The sequence below is a fragment of the Hibiscus syriacus genome, unplaced genomic scaffold (assembly GCF_006381635.1).
Source record: "Hibiscus syriacus cultivar Baekdansim isolate YM2019G1 unplaced genomic scaffold, ASM638163v2 tig00117048_pilon, whole genome shotgun sequence".
NCBI lineage: Eukaryota > Viridiplantae > Streptophyta > Magnoliopsida > Malvales > Malvaceae > Hibiscus > Hibiscus syriacus.
Window position 1 is genome coordinate 12,734,876 of NW_024063538.1, and position 20,907 is coordinate 12,755,782.

The 20,907-nt window shown below is 34.7% G+C and overlaps 1 long non-coding RNA gene and 1 other non-coding gene across 2 annotated transcripts; one reads left to right on the top strand and one right to left on the bottom strand.

Annotated features, from left to right (window-relative positions):
• Positions 1-662: 662 nt before the first annotated feature.
• Positions 663-1,710, bottom strand: LOC120197517. Its single transcript, XR_005523274.1, has 4 exons — positions 1,588-1,710; positions 1,431-1,496; positions 1,177-1,290; positions 663-701 (listed from the first exon to the last, which is right to left on the bottom strand). It is a non-coding gene; the product is annotated as an uncharacterized LOC120197517 (long non-coding RNA).
• A 3,555-nt stretch (positions 1,711-5,265) lies between these two features.
• On the top strand, positions 5,266-5,372 carry LOC120197765. Its single transcript, XR_005523301.1, has one exon. It is a non-coding gene; the product is annotated as a small nucleolar RNA R71 (small nucleolar RNA).
• Positions 5,373-20,907: the final 15,535 nt, after the last annotated feature.

Below are 20,907 nucleotides of genomic sequence, written 5' to 3' on the forward strand. Positions count from 1 at the left end.
AGGCACTATGTGTGCAACTCACAGAATTCATCATATGTTGATGAACATCCGTTTTGGCACTATGTGTGCAAGTCACGGAATTCATCATATGTTGATGAACAACCGTTTTGGCACTATGTGTGCAACCCACGGAATTCATAATATGTTTATGAATGACCATATGGGCACTACGTGTGCATCGCAACGAAATGGTAATAACTTGAAAATAATGAATTGGTATTTGATCGATATGAAATAATGATATCATGATTTCATCGTACTATTAGTCTTGCCTCGCTAAGTAAATACTTAACGTGTGTTTATTTCACACGTAGGTTATAATACATACGGAGTAAGGAGATGATCGAACATCAAAGCAAGTGTCGCCTCGTCAGTAACATTACGACATTCATGTCTACTTTTGATGTATTTAGTTGGCATGTAATAGATTTATTAGAAATGCTCTGAAAAGCATTTGATTTAACATGATGTAAAATGGTGAAGTGTTTGAACATTACTTTTTGTTTATCTATTTAAGTTTAATGCATGTTTTATTATTAGTAAATTAAAATATTTTATAAAAAGAACAAATTTTTTCGGGTTTCAAATGCGGAACTGTTTTAAAAGTGATGTGACATATGTATCTCGTGTATGGAAAAGTATACGGGAGATGAGTGTTACATAATTGATATAGGATTCAATCCCTTCTTCAAGTCACCCACCTTTAACTAATTTTTTTATATAAAAAAATATACATGCAAGTAAAGGAAAAAAAAGTTAATATTTGATGAATTAATTTATATTATCTGTGAAACATATAGGATAGATGAAAAAAGCTTAAGGGTCACTTTTGTTTCTTTAGTAGACCAAATTTATCATTTTTGCTCTTATCGTTTTTTCGCATCAATTTAGCCCTCAAGTTGTTTAATTGCATCACTCTATACCCTCTCTTAACCTAAAATCCTAAATTATAAAATGTTAGTATTTAGAGGTAATAGGGTTGTGGTTTAGAGTTTATAATTTAGGGTTTTAAGTTAAGGGTAGTGGTTATAGAATGATGCAATTGAGCAACATCGAGGGCTAAATTGACGCAAAAATATGATAGGGACGAAAATGATAAATTATGTCTACTATAGAGGCAAAAGTTACCCTTTTGCCAAGAAAAATTATAAAGAAATAATGGAAAAACGAACTCACGATTGCTATTCCATGTTGCTCAGCCTTTCCGAAATATGCATAAAGGCAACCAGCCACAACAACTGCCATAGGAGACATAGCTGATACCCAGAACAGCTTTGGTTTTCTTTGCTTCTCCATAAATTTATACATGGTAACAAAGATTATATTTTTTGTCAGCAGGAGTATTTCGTATAATAAATTTCTTTTAATTAAAAATAAGATCGATAATGTTGAGTGATGGTTTGATTTATTTAGAAGAGATATTTGCTCACCACATATCGAGCCGTGTGCAGGAAACAAAGGAAGACTAAGCCAGCAACAACACTTTGTCACTTGCACTTCACCATCCAACAAACTAATATTAAGATCATAATAACTAATTAAACGGTTAATTTGCTCATCAATTCATAATTCTACAAACCAATTCACCTCGTCTTTGTACCGGAAAACTGCTTTTATAACCGAAACGACGTCGGTATCAGTGGTGAAATGTTTTAAACCAAGTAAGCCTTTCAATTGTTGCAGGCAAATTCATATGGCAGTCCCTCCCATGAAACCAGTGATGGTCGAATGCGATAAGAAACCATCCAATATTCCCAGTCTGAACAAATTTATAACGTGTAAGAACAAATATCATCATCAATTTTTAATGTAATGGGCTCTTGTATTAATATAAGAGAGATTATTTGATATAAATATTATGTAAAATTCAAATTATACAAATATATCTATTTTAATAACACTCATCTCTAAAGTATAAATCTAAACACGACAAATCCTAGACCCTGAAACCTATCACCCTTAAATAACATAGATGACATCAATATAATCTCGTTTAGAGATGGTCATGGATTGAATTTTTAGTTTATTTGAACTTTATCTGAGCATAAAACAACTTCACCTGTCATTTTATCGAACTGAATTTAGGGAACTTTCATTCGAACTAAACTCAACGATTTTGAAGGCAAAAAGTTACATTCAACCTAACACATATATATAGATATATGTGTGTAAATTTCTCATTTTTTTTAGGTAAAATAGAGATTCAATTGCAAAATATGTAAATATATTATACCAATTATCTCTAAAAATATAAAGACCAATCATACTATTATTCTCGGACAGGATCAGGTGGAATATTTTTCATCATAAATTCGAATATGACTCAATCTGTCTTTTTTCTTAAAAAAAATCTAACATAAATCTACTTGTTTTTAGAAAAATCTGACTTTATAGAATCGACTTAAAATCCACCATATTAGAGTAAATTATTCATCCCTAATTTCGTTTATAGAATATCTTTTTACCCCACTAACATATATATTCCTCAATATAATTTATACATAAAGTTCCACGTATAATATGAAATGCATGACGGACCTTGAAAACCCTAAAGCAGTCTCAAAAATCCCGGTGAAGAAAGTGAAAGTGTAAATCAAATGAAGGTACTATGTGGGATCATCTTTTGACGAAACCGCAGCTCCAAGGGTTTCATGAAGGAGCAACGAGCATGCCGCCACCGTACCCACCGCCATGTTCTTCGAACTCCCGAACAGTGCGTAAATAAAAGGCGGTACGAAGCTCGAATCTGCCACATGAAAACATCATCACCGAAACCAAAACATACTTTATTTTTTTGCTTTAGAGAGGTTGAAGCTTACATAGGCCGATGATAGGCGGGAGATCAGCCAGTTTGGCATAACTGATCCCTTGAGGGATTGCAAGGGTTGTAATGGTAATGCCGGCGAGCAAATCGTATCTGAGTAAACGGAAATTGAAGGTAGGCAACCATTCGAACACGGGGATGAAGTATTGGACCGTCTTCTTGAACTTCTGCAATGGTCTGTCGTGTTTGAACTTACGAAAGGGATCGTCGGGGAAGAATGTTTTTTACAATCTTTTTTGAACGTAGTGATGAATCTTCTTAGGACTGCAAAATTTACCATATGGCTCGAATTTTCCATTATAAGAAAGAAAGAATTAATTAAATCAAATCAAATCGGATTAGATAGAAACGGAAAGAGTGTGGAGTAGAAGAAGAAGAAGTTAGGAGTAATCAAATTGTACTGAAATAGTGCCAAAATAGTGGACAGCAACGAAAATTTGACAAAGCTAAGGTAAATTTTCGGACAACGTTATCCAAGGGAATACAATGTTTTAAAAAGCTAAAATGACTTTATGAACGACAGTTTAATTTAGGATAAACTACCATCAGGTAGTTTAAATCGGTATTTTAAGTTGAAGTTAAAATTTAAGATAAATAGTAAATATTATCACTTAATTTTAACACCATTTCTATTTTATCACTAGATTTTGAAAGTTTTCAATTTAATCATTACATTTTTAAATTACTCATTTTTAATTATTCAATTATTAAATGTGTTATTACATAGCATCTATATTTTAAAATGCCTCAAAACCTCTTTCTTTTTTGAAAAAAATTAATTTATGATTTTTTTGATGAGGGAGAATCTTCTTTTAAACCCTAATTATAGAAAGATGGAGGAGGAAATGGGCTATATATTAAGAGCTAAGATAATCAGAAGGTGAAAAATGTAGATTAAAGTGGTATTGTTATTCGTGTGTTTTAGTTTTAGGATTGAATTTTATGGGATTTTTTAAAATTTAAATTAATAGAGTGGTAGAAAAACTGAGACAAATTCATCGATATCTTGAGTTATCGAAAAATACATTAGAAAAAAAGATGATTTTGTTGTAGATATAAAACTATAAATTTTTCATCTTTGGTGAAGAAAATCAAATAATAATGAAAAATAAGATTGGCTATATATAATAGTTGTGTTAGCAAAAAGTAATCCATGTCAACAATAAAAAAATGTTACATGACCATGTTATATTGCATTTAACATCCAAGTGACTAAAACAAGAGTAATTCAAAAATTTAATAATTATATTAAGGGTAAAGTATATAAATAGTCATCAAACTTTTAGGACGCTTGCATTTTGGTCACCCAATTTTTGAAACATACAATACAATCATTGAACTTTTAGTTCGTTTTCATTTTAGTCCTTTCTGTTACCTCTCGTTAATTTTTACTGAAGTGACATTTAACCCTAGAATTACTACATTGTCCTGCATCATTTGCTATATAAGCCACAATGGACATTTCAAATCCCACTTCCAATTCCTTATCTTTTTCTTATTGTCAATGCCTATCATCATCTTTCTTGTTAAACTCTTCAATTAATTTCCCAATATGAAGCCACTTCATGTAGTGATAGCCTTGTAATGCTCATTACATTGACCTTTCCCATGCGCCTTAGGAACTTCATTATCACTTTGCAGTATTCCATATGGTCTATTACTCATAGCATTAGCTAATTGGCCCATTTGTTTCTCCATGGCTCTTAGCGATGTTGTCTAACTTTGAATTATGGCTTAATTCCTTGAAATATATTTCTTTAACAAGGTTTGAAGAGAAATTGAGGATAAAAATCAATTAGATTTTCGTCCTTGATAATGTTGCTGGTTATGGCATTGTTATGGTTGCACTGACTGATATTGTTACTGATACTGAGGCATCATTTGTTGAATGTATCGTTGCTGAGGCTAATAATGTTGTGCATATTCCCAAAGTTTGATTACAACACCATATTGGGATTCTATACATTTTGGTTTCTCCAAGATAAATTGGGATGAGACCGATAATTGAATTGTAAGCGTTCCCATAAGCATTAGGGTTGGCATTCCAATTGTAATTCCTCACGAAGTACACCGATTCATGATTTTGTGTACATTCCTTATAACTATGATTCTCTCCACAATAAACACAAGATTCAATTGATGCAACCTTTACCCCATACATTCCTCTAGACTTTTATATATTCTTGATCATTTTAGTTAATACTGTCATTTGTGTGGCCATTGTATTGATAGCATTATTATCTACTGTTGCAGCACTACGTCTTTAGATCATATTCCTTGTATTGAGATATTAATAGTCATTATTGGATATCCTTTCTAGTATGACATAGGGTTCATTATAGTTTTTATCCAACAATGCTCCATTAGCAAAAGCATCAACAACCATTCGCGTTTGCATAGTCAATCCATTATAGAACATTTCCATTTACGTCTAACACTAAAAACCATACATTGGACATTTACGCAGCAAATCCTTGAAACGCTCCAAAGCTTCATATAAGTTCTCATCCTCCAACTACTTGAATGATGTGAGATCATTCCTCAGCTTAACATTCATGTTTGGAGGGTTGAATCGTAAAAATTTGTGTGTTAACTCATTCCACGATGTTATAGCACCAGATGGTAACGAATTGAGCCATGCTTTAGTTTTTTCATGAAATGAGTAGGGAAACAACTTCAATTCTTCCTTCGGAACCCTTTGTTGAAGAGTCGTATATTTCCATGAATGCTTGAAGGTGTGCTCTAGGAGCTTCAGTAAATGAACCACTATACTTCCCCATTAACTGTATCATCTAAAGCATCACATGTTTTAGCTCGAAGTGTACAACACGGATGGAAGGTTGCACGATGCCATGATTTAGATCGTCCATAATAGGAACAAAATGATTCAAATTGGCTTATTATGGTTATCGATGTTGTAGAAATTCGATTGATTAATTCCATTGCCAATCGACAATTCTTTCACACCATGCTGTAATGGTGGAAAATTGTTGTTACCAGCACCCATGTTCATGTTTGCTTGATTTACTAGTCTAAGATGTTGGCATAACGTACGATCGATTTCAAGGTCAAACGGCTCCAAGTCTTGATCATCTCAGTGGGACATACACAAACAAATCAAACTGGAAAAAGAAAAAATACCTACAAACTGAAAATAAACAAAGTTAGTGAAAATGAAAACAACTCTAATGCAATACCATTACTCCCCGACAACAATGCCAAAAACTTGATGCTACTTATATTGCTACAACATAAGACAAGCGCACGTGTCATATTTCAAGTAATAAAAGTGGATTCTATAGAGCATCGAATGTCCAACCCACAGAGAGTGATGTATTGTAAAATAAAATTGTTACTTTTTTGTAAAAAGAAGTTTAAAAGAAATCTGACAGGTTTATAGCAAAGGTACAAAATCAGTATGGTAAATTGTCAAGCAATGTAATAATACCTCAGAGAGTAACATATCAGAATATTAGTAGATGCGATTGTCATTGGCTTATTTTCATTATGAGATTTCTAAGACATTTTGTTTTCATGAGTCATGAAATTAACTTTTATCAATCCAAGCAACCAAATAATTAACAATGCAAGAACCATCGGTAGCATATGTTTCCATATACTAACTTAATTTCATAATACCAATGTTGTGAACAATAGTATGTGAAACCAAACATTCATTTCTAAATATTAGCAAAATCAAATACATAAAGATAAATCCATTTCTAAACTTATCTTATAAACACTGTAGCGCAATAAAACAAAGCATCAACAATAGTCATAATAAAAACATTTCATCAAACATCATAAGTTCGAAATCCCAATAATAGCTGAAAATAGGAAATAAAATAAGTTAATATACATCACTCCCTTTTTTCAAGCAAATAGATGAACACTAAAGTAGAGCTCTACACAATCGTCGTTGCTACACGATGTTTCTCCCCAATTGCTGATATACGTCCCAGCGAAAAGTCTAGCTGGCAATGACATTTGAGGAGAAACTTGTGGAAAATAAAACTAAAGGAGTAGAGGTGTAAAATGTGTGACTTTATCCCCTTTATATAAGACAAATTAGTCAAAACTTCAACCAATAAGAATAGTCTAAAAATATCAAGATATTTTGGTCATTTGACAGTTTCCCTGACAGTTGTACTCTTTCTAGAATTTTCTATAACCTCCTGATGACTCAGCAGTTACTGCCAGTTCTGCACAACAATTTAATATAGTATTGTTTCACAGTATTAACTATAACATTGAGTATTGCCACAAAATTAGAGTACCATATTCTGTATAAAACAACAAAAATAGCTCAAGTTCTACCAACTATTTCCAAAATGGAAATGATGCAAAATATGATAAAATAAATCTAAAATGTTCCTAATTTGATTCTAATGATGCTTAAGTTCAAACTAAACTTAGGTAGAAAAAAAACTCTTTTGGAGAGTTATCACAAAGCATTTCATCCTTGTACTTTTCAATTAAGAAAGGGATAACACTTACTTTGTAACCTTTAGTTCTCCTCCGTTATTCAACCACTATAATTTTTAGGGACTTGGATGCTTTTTAGTCTTTAATCCAAGTTTCTCAACCATTGTGGTGCTTGCAATGTTGGTACAACTTCCTCTATCTATGAAAATGAAGCAAACTTTCATATTGATATGACAACGAGTATAAAAGATGTTCTCTCGTCGTAGTTCATTCTCTATCATTTGTATGTTAAAAGTCCTTTTAACAACTAGAATTATTTGTTGAGTGTTCTAAATTGATAACATGGTTAGTAAGATAAACAAAAATAAACCTCATTGCACAGTCACAAAGCCTAACTAGAAAAGAAAGATTTCACTCCACTCCTCTCGTGTTTACTCTCGAGAATGTTATAGATTTTCCCCTTTTAAACTCACAAACTATTGCCTTTTCAACTTGATTCCCTTTGTTGAGTGTTCTAAATCGATAACATTTGTTTGATAATTCTTCAGTCTTGTGGATTTATTACTGCTAATTTTGTTGTATTATGCTTATTTTCGTTTAGGATCTTATTTTTTAAAATTAGTAGTAAAACGGGCACATTCTGTAATTTTTATTATTATTCGGTAATGACTTGAGACATGGGCATGACTCTTGGCATGACACAGTCTGATGTGGTAGTTTCTAGAATGTCCAATTAGTAGTAGTTTTCTGGATGATCTAGTCGGCACCTTCTGGAAGGTGGACGGGCAGAGATATCTTAGGAGATTTATTTTTAAATTTTAAATTTGAAAAAAATAGAATTATCTTTAGGATTATTTTTCTTTTAATTTATATGTTTATCTCTAGTATTTTAGAAGCTATAAATACCCCCTTGGGGGTAAGGCTTAAAACACACTTGTTTTTAGATTTAATTTATCAGCTTTCAGTTATTTGATAAAAGTCTTTTTTTTCTTTTGTTTTCATTTTTAATTTATTTCAAGTTTTATTTTTAAACATGATAAGCATGACTTCTATCATGCTTAGCTAATTTTCTCACAAGTCGAAAGGCTAAGCAATGACTCAATTCAATATGTGAGAATTGAAAAACATTTAACATCTTCAGGATGTTATTCTTATTTTTCTGGAAACTAGGATAGGTAACCAACCTATCATTTTAAAATCAAAATAATTTCATTTCAAAAAGAGCTCGTTGGTCTAGATGTTGTTCTAATTTAAAGTTGGGAGGAACAATCGGCTAATAGCAAATCCGACTTCCTGTGAACACACTTAACGGAGGTCTACTAAGAGAAATTGAGATCGGGTTCGATTCTCAGAGAGACAACATAATTCGAGTTGGGTTTTCCTAAACTAAAATTGTTTTTGCACTATCAACGATTGTCGTAGTTGGTTCAATTAAAAGATAGATTTCCAAAGATTGGCTTTGGGAAAATCGGTTACTAAAATGAAAAATAAGTTACAAGAGAAAGGGCCTTGAAGACTGTAACCGGTGTGAATCCTGAAGTGAAATCCATTTTCGATTATCCGAAATGAATTGAGTCAAAACTAGTCTTAAGGTTACTTTTTACCATATTTTTTCTCAACTTTACATTTTCTATTTTCTTTATTTTCACTTTAAATTAATTTTTCTTATTTAATCCTTTTTATCAAACCCCCCATTTTATTTTCTGCATATCACCTGGTCAAAGCAATTAAAACCGAAAATTGGGAATTTTCTAAGTCCCTGTGGATCAACCCTTAATTCTCTTTAATGCATATATCTTTTTTATATATTATTGAGAACAAGGAATTTTTTGACATCAAAATGAGAGTTGTCAAATTGGTGCCATTGTCGGGGACTTAGCCAAAGTTACTAATTTTTGTTTGCTTTTGATTTATGACCAGGACAAACCCGAGCGAGTTAGTGGATTACGACCCAAAAATCGAAGCTAGAGCTCAAAGACTTCACGTACAAACACTTCGAGAAAGAAGGAGACAACAACAATCAAATTCATAATCAAGTTCAGGCGAATCCATTAATACATAATCAAATCTAATGGCCAATCCCACTATCAGAGAGTAAGTCGCATCTCCTATTGAACAAGAACCTTTATACATTGATTTCTCCAAGTTAAAGCTCCATACCGAGACAACAACAATCAAATTCATAATCAAGTTCAGGCGAATCCATTAATACATAATCAAATCTAATGGCCAATCCCACTATCAGAGAGTAAGTCGCATCTCCTATTGAACAAGAACCTTTATACATTGATTTTCTCCAAGTTAAAGCTCCATACCAGTTAAAAACTGACATTATTCATCTCCTCCCTACCTTTTACGGATTACCAAACGAGAATTCACATAAACATCTCACAAAATTTCACATGGTCTGCTCTATCATGAAACCACAAGGAGTAACTGAGGCCCAAATCAAACTTAGAGCTTTTCCTTTTTCCTTATCCGATTCAGTTAAGGAATGGTTATTTTATTTACCCCCAAATTCTATTACCACATGGGCACAAATGACTCGTCTCTTTTTCTTGATAGGTTTTTTCGTATGGCGAAAGCAAGTGAGTTATGAAGAAGAATACTAGGAATCAATCAACAAGAGTGAAAGTCACTCTATGACTACTAGGAGAGATTTAAAAAGTTTTGTGCTAGTTGCTCACAATATGGGTTAACTAAGCAAACACTCCTTCAAAATTTTTATGAATGATTAACTCCTTTGGGAATGAAGATGATCGATGCTGCCAGCAGAGGAGCTTTAGTGAACATGACTCCTACTGAGGCTAGGGATTTAATTTCCACGATGGCCGCAAATTCTCAACAATTCTGCCCAACCAATGAACCTCCTCGAATGGTTCACAATATAAGTTCATCTTCCTTAGAAAGTAAGATAGATAAATTAACTGAAGTAGTCAGCTCTCTTGCTACATGTAAGATTGGAACCAACAAATTATGTGGAATATGTGTATTACTTGATCATCCAACAGACGGTTGTCCACTGATTCAAGATGACACATCTGCTCAAGTTAATACAGTAGGGAACTTTCCAGGACCTCCCCAAAGGGTTTATAATCCCTATAGTAATACTTACAACCAAGGATAGAGGGATCATCCAAATTTCAGTTACGCTAAAAAATCAAAGTAAAAATCAAACTTATCAATCAAGGCCACCTCCACCACCCCAATAGCCGTAAAAGTCATAATTAGAATCAATCATCGAGAGGTTAGCTCTTTCCCAGGAAAACTTCCAGACTCATACTGAAGCCCACTTCCAAGAGATAGACAAACAGATAAGCCAACTGGCTCTGACAATGGGACGCTTGGAATCACAAGGTAAACTTCCATCTCAAACTGAGGTAAACCCAAAGTAGAATATTACTGCTATCACTCTTCGGAGTGGTGCAGTTTTCGTGCCACCTGTTCTAGAAGATGAAACAATCCAAAAATAAAAAAAGTCTGTTGACTTAGGATCCTAAAAGAAGAAAGATTAATTACAAATAGATCCAACAATATCTCTCTATGTTGTGCCCCTACCTTTTCCATCAAGGTTAGTAAAAATGGATAAACAAGCTGAGGAAAAGGAAATATTTGATGTATTTAGGAAAGTAGAAATCAATATACCTCTCCTTGAGGTTATCCGAAAAGTTCCAATATATGCTAGGTTTTTTAAGGAACTTTGTACAACAAAGAGGAAGTTTATCGGGATCGAGAAGATAAATCTGGGAGAACACGTCTCGGCTATTTTTTATCAAAAGTTGCCACAAAAATTGAAAGACCAAGGTATGTTCGTAATACCTTGTAAAATTGGTAAAGTTGGGATAAAGCAAGCCATGTGTGATCTTGGCGCCTCTATTAATGTCATGCCTCTCTCTGTTTGTAATATGATTACTAACGAGCCTTTGAAGGATACAAAAGTATCAATTCAACTTGCTGACAGTTCTTTCATCTACCTGAAAGGACTCTTGGAAAATGTGTTGGTAAAGGTAAATGACTTAATATTTCTCACTGATTTTTATGTAATTGACATGGAGAATGATCTCACCAGTACTTATTTCGATATTATATTGGGACGTACCTTTATAAGTACTGTGCACACAAATATTGATGTAAAAAGAGGGACTTTAACCATGGAGTTTGACGGTGAGATCATTAAATTTGATTTGTATAAGGCAATGCAGTACCCGGACAAAGTGGCGAGCATAAATTCTGTTGATATAATTGATCCTTTGGCTGATGAATTTTTAGGGACTAATTTTTCTTTTGATCTATGCAGGGAGTTAGAAGATCATGATGAGGAAATCAGGGAGTTAGAAGATCATGATGAGGAAATCAGGGAGTTGGAAAACATATTTTCAGTTTATTCCAATTTAAAATTAATTTCTTCAAAGTATAAAGTTTTTCCTTGTGTATTGCAAGCACCTGAGATAGAACTTAAGCAATTATTGGATCACTTGAAGTATGATTTCCTCAGAGCAAACAACACTTTACCAGTGATCATATCGAAAGAATTGTCCAAAGAAGAAGAGAGAGATTTGATAACAGTTTTACGCACACCTAAGGAGGCTATAGGATGGACCATAGCCGATATAATAGGGGTTAAGTCCATCCACATGTATGAACAAAATCAAAACCCATGAAGGCCCAAAACCATCTCGCGAAGGCCAACACTGTCTAAATCCACCAATGATGGAAGTAGTAAAAAAGGAAATACAAAAACTCATTGATGTAGATAGTATATATCCAATTTTGGATAGTAAGTGGGTAAGTCCGGTTCATGTAGTTCCTAAAAACTGGAGTTAGTGGGATCAAAACTTTTGAAGGAGAATTGGTGCCAACACGAGTTCAGAATGGGTGAAAAGTTTGCATCGATTATAGGAAATTGAACTCGTTAACCCGAAAAGACCATTTTTCTCTTCCGTTTATAAATCAAATGATAGAAAGGTTAGCTGGTAAATCTCATTATTGTTGTCTTGATGGGTTCTCAGGATATTTCCTAATTCCAATGGCACCAGAAGATCAGGAAAAGATGAAATTAACATGTGCCTTTGGAACATTTGCTTACCGACGTATGCCTTTCAAACTTTGCAATGCACCTTCCACATTCTAGATGTGTATGATTAGTATTTTCTCTGACTATATCAAGAAAGGTATTGAAGTCTTCATGGACGACTTCACTATTTACGATAATTCATTTAATGAATGTCTATTAAATTTAACAAATGTGCTTCGACGATGCCTATAATTTAACCTTATTTTAAATTATAAAAAATGTCATTTTATGGTTGATAAGGGGTTAATTCTAGGCCATATTTTTTCTTCAAAAGGGATTGCAGTAGATAAAGCAAAAACTGATATAATACGTTCACTTCTGTACCCCACCACTGTGAGGGAAACCTATTTTTTTCTTGGTAATGATGGATTATATCGTAGGTTTATCAAAGAATTCTCAAGGTGGAACAACCATTGTGTGAATTGCTAGGAAAAGATAAAGTCTTTGATTTTGATAAAAAATGTAGAGAATCATTTGACATTTTGAAGGAAAATTTAGTTTCGATGCCCATAGTCCAATAGCCAAATTGGGATTTCCCTTTCGAAGTAATGTGTGATGCTTCAGATAGAAGTGTTGGAGCTCTACTCAGAAAAAAGATCGAAAAAGAACCTCATGTTATCGCTTATGCATCACGAACCTTAGATTCCACACAACAAAATTATTCAACAATAGAAAAAGAATTATTCACTATCATTATTTCATTAGAAAAATTTAGATCGTATCTTCTTGGCACTAAAGTTATTGCTTTCTCTGATCATGCATGCATCCTTGAATTATTTGCTTAGTAAAAAAGAGGCGAAACCACAATTAACCCATTGGATCTTACTCCTCCAAGAGTTTGATTTAGAAATCAAGGAAAAAAAGGGATGTGAGAATTTGGTGGCCGATCACTTAAACCGGCTTCCAATCACTATAGTTGATCCTCCAATCCGTGAGGAATTCCCAGAGGAAAGCTTGATGATGGAACAAAAATCTATCTCTTGGTTTGCGGATATAGTTAATTACTTAACTACAGGTAAGTTACCATCTGATCTGTCAATAGCTAAAGTAAACTGAATTAAAAGAGAATCTCGCTTTTCATTTGGGATGATCCTTATGTTTGGAAGCATTGTTCAGACCAGGTAATTCGATGATGTGTTACCTAAAGTGAGGTAAACTCTATTTTAAATTTTTGTCACTCTTATTTGCGGTGGCCATTTCGGACCAAAGCAGACTGCTTCTAAAATTCTTGAATACGAGTTCTTTTGGCCTTATATTTTCCATAATGTATACTTTTTTTTCAAATCCTTTTATAAATGCCAATGTGTAGGAAATTTAAGCCGATGAAACGAAATGCCCCTTAATCTTATTCACATATGTGAATTTTTTTATGTTTAGTTACTCGATTACATGGGTCCTTTTGTTTCTTCCTTTGGTAATTGTTATATAATTGTTACTGTTGACTATGTTTCAAAGTGGGTAGAAGCCAAAGCCACTCGAAACAATGATACCAAAACTACTATTCAGTTTCTAAAATATTGTATTTTTTCTTAGTTTGGCACACCAAGAGCAATAATAAGCGACCGAGGCACACACTTCATCAATCGGGTAATTGTTGCTCTTATGAAAAAACATGGAGTAACTCATAGAATTTCCATGGCTTATGATATGCAAACGAACGAACGAGCAAAAATATCAAACCGAGAAGTCAAGACAATTCATGAAAAAATAGTCAAGCCATATCGCAAGGGTTGGAGCTTAAAATTAATTGATGCCTTATGGCCTTACCGAACTGCATATAAAGGACCTATCGACATGTTGCCATATCGCCTTGTATTCAGTAAACCATGTCATTTTCCAGTTGAGCTGGAACACAAGGCATATTTAGTTGTAAAGCAACGTAATATGGAGTTGGAATCGATAAGCGAAACACGAAAGTTATATATATAGGAACTTGAGGAATCCAGAGAGATGCTTATGACAAAGCTAAGATATATTAAGACAAAACAAAAGAATTTCATGATCGAAAGATTATTTTTAAATTCTTTTCTATCGGACAAAATGTTCTCATTTTTAATTCAAAGTTTAAACTTTTTACAGTTAAAGTTCGATCGAAGTGGTGTGGACCTTACACGGCAACTGAAGTTTTTCCTCATGGCGTAGTCAAACTTAAAGATAAATTGGGAGCTTGATTTAGAGTTAATGGACAACGATTAAAAAATATTATGAGAATAGTCAGGCATGCTTAATTGAAGAGATCGACTTGGAAGAACCTGTCGCCTGAGTTAGGCCATCGAGCTTAACGACGATAAACAAAGCGCTTCATGTGAGGCAACCCATTTTCAATAATGATGCATTTTATTTAATTTTATTATTTCAGTTATATAATTTTCATTTTTGTTTTTATTTTTAGGAACCAAATGTTTTCAATCAAGCTTAAACGAGGAAGATTTTCAAAATTTATATTGGAACAATGTAAAATTCAGACCCAAGAGCAACATCAATAGCACGAGGCATTGGAAAAATTGTTCCAGTACCGTGTGCACCGTTTCATAAAAAAACAGCATACGTTAGCATTTCCCTATGAAAGATAGCGCATTTTAGCCAAACCCATAATCACATTGTGCCATCCATCGTGAGCTAAGAACCTACCGCAACCCATTTCATCCTCTTTCTATCTTTATTTCTTTCTTTCCCAGGCCCCGCCTTCTTAACCTTATCTTTTTTCTTTTAATTTTGAAAAATATTTTAATTAAAATACCTACACCTTATCTCATCCCTTATCCCTTATCATTTATTTTTTAAACTAACCCAATTTCACTTAAACTCAAAAACCCCACCACTTCATCTTTCTTTCCCTCGAGAATTATCCACCAACATTTCTTTCTCTCCCTCACCGTCACCGACCTTACCGCCACTCTTCACCGTGCCACTAGCTTCCTTATTTAAACCAACCCACGTGCTTTTACCCGATTGCTATTGTCCACCATGGTACGTACTAGGAACCAAAAAAACAATGATATTGCATTACCACCAATTGTCCTCGGTGGGCGTCGCCAGCTTAACGCGTTGGCTTTTCTTGAAGTGCCCAGCGATTCTGAGCCGTTTCTGCCGTAACCAGATCCTCGCTCGATGCGAGGCCTAGGTCATACACCAAATAGTTTACCCACTTCGTACCATTTGGCGTTCGTGCTGACTGTCTCCCTCTACTCTGGAATGAGTACTATTCCCCGCCCCTCTCTGTCGCGCTCACCATCTTTGCTATTCTAGTCCATACTCATCGTGGCCACTTCTTCCTCTCATCCACAATAATTAAATTTCCCCTCGTGTTCCATGCATTCGGTGGCATCCGACAATACTTCTGGGGTAAACTCTGATCATATTTCAATTCAACCATTACTAATGTATCATCCATTTATGGTTTTACAGAAGATTTTGATATCGATTTTCCACCGACGACACCACCAGATAATGCTTCTAGTTCATGACATTGAATCGGGCAGCCCATTTCTCTGTCCCAATCCTCTAACCCGAACGATTTTCCTCCTCCTGAGAGTCCACCACCTATTCATGAGAATCCAGAACGTAACCGACGTGGCCGCTCGTATGCTGTCCTCTCTGAAGAAACTCTGCAAGGTTAATTACAGTTCACCAATGAGGAGTTAATATATTTTGAATCGGTAAGCATCGCCTTTTTTGTGTAGGTAAATATATTTCGACTCGAGCTTTAGAAACTCTGTATTTACATGAATCTGTACATGCTTACTTTACTGCCATTGGTTGGACTTTATATCTGATGATTAATTGTGGCACATTATATGAACTTGTTCTTGAATTTTATGCCACTTTCACTTTTTCACAGCATTGTCTTATTAATATTACCTCTCTTGATGTCGTTATCTTTCGATTATGCATAAATCATTTTTCCATGTCTATTTCTGATTTTAATCTTGCTATGGTGTTCATGACGGATGTCACAAACCATGAGTATTTGACTGCTCTATTTGAGATTCCGTAAGACTTTGATGCCAATATGGCTTACTAGGAACTCGCCGGATTGGCTGGTTATACGTTCAACGCTCGCTCGACTAGAGCTCATCGTATACACGACCCGACCTTACGTTATATACATTGTTTACTCTCTTATAATTACTCAAACAGAAATAACTCGTATTCTTCCTTGAGTTTAGTTAAACTTTTATTTTTAGGGTGTATGTTAGCCAGCCAGCGGATGAACTTAGGTTTTGGTTTGCTCCAGCTTTTTAGATACTTATTCGATCCAATCTCCCGCTTATCTTTGGCTCTTATATTACTCATTTATCTTTTTGCATTGCTAATTTTGATGTTACCAGATTTACTTATGTTTTTTCCACAGATGCCTTGGATGAGCGATGCTTAGATTCGATGAGCTTACTTACTGGAATCCTGAGCGCACCATAATTTGTTCCACCTAGTGTCCTTACTCCTCACAACGAGCATGTTTTTGTTCACCGCAATACACCACAACCCCCACCTGGAGCACCTTGTCCGAACATACAAACCAAAATGGATGAAGTCTACAATCGTCTCAACACCATTGAGACAAACATTGTTGAGACCCTTTCATATCTTCGTCCCAGTACCTCTCGTCGTGGTTGTGGCCGTGATCGGTAGTAAATCTAGGGATTTCTCTGTTCCTTCTCTTATTCTTTAATTTTACATTTTGGGACAAAATACCTTAAGTGAGGGGAAGTAGAGTCTAAGTTGAATTTTCCCTTGTCTATCTCTATGTTTTGATGCTAGTATGTATTGGTTGGATTTGCGGAAAGTTCAATTGAATATCTTTATCCTGTTGAATTTTTTGGCATGCCATGCTTGTTTGGTAACACATAATTATTTAGGTTAAGATATTCTTTATAGAAGATAGCATGAGTTGTGATCAAGTTGGATTTCTTGTGATATTCCATGCTTTTGTTGGTTGGAATGTGCTTAGTTCAGTGCATGAAAACACTTTGGTGAGATTTAAGCCTTTACGAGCATATCATTTTGCTCTCATTTTATTGGATTGAGTGTGTCGAATTTGACATTGGTATTCTAGAACCTGCATTTTACATACTGTTGAGATTACACGCAAACCTAATGCTTCAAAATGATTTGGGCACCTTAGGATTAACCACTCCGTTTTCTCCACTAAATTGCCTAGTCATTCATTTTCCCCTAGTTAATCACTATTGAGCTTATTCCTATTCTTTGTTTTCATCACATTTATATACCTGAGCCTTTTTATTTTATCCCTTTTTTCTACCCTTTTTAGGACAAGTGGACAATTTATCCGGTGTATTATCATGCTCCATGAAAGAAGAATGTTGTTGGTGTTAGAAAAGAAGTCATGTGCAAAAGAAAAAGTTCTTCTTTATTTTCATCTTTAAAAAAATAGTTTAAAAAAAAGAAAAAAAAAGAAAGCAGAAAAAGACATGAGAAAAAGTAGAAAAACCAAACAACAACAAAAGTGCAGAAAAGTCAAATTCAATTCGAAAGGAAAGGTGTTCTTTGATGGTTTGTGTTTTTATTGTTGTACTTAGTTAATTGATGGAGTTGAACTTGTTATTTGTTAGTTCATTGTCTTGAATTTTAGCCATATTATTAGCCTTTTTTCCCACCTTTACCTAAGCCCCGTTACAACCAATAAAAGACCCTTTGATTTATACATCTTGTTCTTATTAGTAGTGGACATTTGATTTACTTGAAAGCCTATGGTAATATCGTTTCAATTCTGACATTGAGCATTTCTAAACCCCAAACACATTGAGTGCCTTGAGTGAATCCTAGTAAGGTGTTGAGTTAGGTGACATTAAGATTGATGAATGATCGAATGTCACAATTATATTTACGTTGTTCCAATTAGTGTTGTTCAATTCATTGGTGTCTTGACTTGGATAATTATCGTGGTGTCTACTTACATTTCTTCCTTTGATGTGAGACTTGGCAAAGAAAGGTAAATGGAGTTTTTGGTTGATTTGACTAAAACATACTTGAGGAAAAGCATGAGATAAGTGAGGGGGAATTTGATGAGTGTTCTAAATCGATAACATTTTCTTGATGATTCTTCAGTCTTGTGGATTTATTACTGTTGATTTGGTTGTATTATGCTTACTTTTGTGCAGGATCATATTTTGCAGAATTACCAATAAAACGGGTGCATTCTGTAATTTTTTTTATTATTTGGTCACGACTAGAGACATGGGCACGACTCTGGGCATGACACGGTCTGACGTGACAGTTTCTAGAATGTCCAATCAGCAGTAGTTTTCTAGATCAACACCTTCTGGAAGGTGGACGTACAAAGATATCTTAGGAGATTTATTTTTAAATTTTAAAGTTTGAATTTGAAAAAAACATTTGGAGTTATCTTTAGGAATATTTTTCTTTTAATGTCTATGTTTATCTCTAGTATTTTAGAAGCTATAAATACTCCCTTTGGGGTAAGGCTTAAAACACACTTGCTTTTAGATTTAATTCGGCATCTTTCAATTATTTTATAATAAGCGAAACACGAAAGTTACATATATAGGAACTTGAGGAATCCAGAGAGATGCTTATGACAAAGCTAAGATATATTAAGACAAAGCAAAAGAATTTCATGATCGAAATATTTTTTTTAAATTCTTTTCTATCAGCAAAAATGTACTCATTTTTAATTCAAAGTTTAAACTTTTTGCAGGTAAAGTTCGATCGAAGTGGTGTAGACCTTACACAGTAACTGAAGTTTTTCCTCATGGCGTAGTCGAACTTGAAGATAATTTGGGAGCTTGATTTAAAGTTAATGGACAATGATTAAAAAATATTATGAGAATAGTCAGGCATGCTTAATTAAAGAGATCAACTTGGAAGAACCTGTCGCCTGAGTTAGGTCATCGAGCTTAACGACGATAAACAAAGCGCTTCATGTGAGGCAACCCATTTTCAATAATGATGCATTTTATTTTATTTTATTATTTCAGTTATATAATTTTCATTTTTATTTTTATTTTTAGGAACCAAATGTTTTCAATCAAGCTTAAACGAGGAAGATTTTTGAAATTTATATTGGAACAATGTAAAATTCAAACCCAAGAGCAACATCAATAGCGCGAGGAATTGGAAAAAATTGTTCCAGTACCGTGCGCACTGTTTCATAAAAAACAGCATACATTAGCATTTCCCTATGAAAGATAGCACATTTTAGCCAAACCCAAAATCACATTTTGCCATCCATCGTGAGATAAGAACCTACCGCAACCCATTTCATCCTCTTTCTATTTTTTCTTTCTTTCGCAGGCCCTGCCTTCTTAACCTTATCTTTTTTCTTTAATTTTGAAAAATATTTTAATTAAAACACCTACACCTTATCTCATCCCTTATCCCTTATCATTTATATTTTAAACTAACCCAATTTCACTTAAACTCAAAAACCCCACCACTTCATCTTCCTTTCCCTCGAGAATTATCCATCAACATTTCCTTCTCTCCCTCACCGTCGCCGACCTTACCGCCACTCTTCACCGTGCCACTAGCTTCCTTCTTCAAACCAACCCACGTGCTTTTACCCGATTGCTATTGTCCACCATGGTACGTACTAGGAACCAAAAAAACAATGATACTGCACTACCACCAACAGTCCTCAGTGGGCATCACCAGCTTAACGCATTGGATTTTCTTGAAGTACCCAGCGATTCTGAGCCGTTTCTGTCGTAACCTGATCCTCGCTCGACGCGAGGCCTAGGTCACACACCAAATAGTTTACCTACTTCGTACCATTTGGCGTTCGTGCTGACTGTCTCCCTCCACTCTGGAACGAGTACTATTCCCTGACCCTCTCTATCGCGCTCACCATCTTCGTTATTCTAGTCCATGCTCATCGTGTCCACTTCTTCCTCTCATCCACAATAATCAGATTTCCCCTCGCGTTCCATGCATTCGGTGGCATCCGACAATACTTTTGGGGTAAACTCTGATCCTATTTCAATTCAACCATTACTAATGTATCATCTAGTTTATGGTTTTATAGAAGATTTTGATATCGATTTTCCACCAAAGGCACCACCTGATAATGCTTCTAGTTCATGACATCGAATCGGGCAGCCCATTTCTCTGTCCCAATCCTCTAGCCTGAACGATTTTCCTCCTCCTGAGAGTCCACCACCTATTCATGAGAATCCAGAACGTAACCGACGTGGCCGGCTTTTGAGATCCTTATTCGATCCAATCTCCCACTTATCTTTGGCTCTTATATTACTCATTTAGCTTTTTGCATTGCTAATTTTGATGTTACCGGATTTACTTATGTTTTTTCCACAGATGCCTTGGATGAGCGATGCTTAGATTCGATGAGCTTACTTGCTAGAATCCCGAGCGCACCATAATTTGTTCCACCTAGTGTCCTTACTCCTCACAGCGAGCATGTTTTTGTTCACTACAATGCACCATAACCCCCACCTGGAGCACCTTGTCCGAACATACAAACCAAAATGGATGAAGTCTACAATCGTCTCAACCCCATTGAGACAAACATTGTTGAGACCCTTTCATATCTTCGTCCCAGTACCTCACGCCGCGGTTGTGGTCGTGATCGGTAGTAAATCTAGGG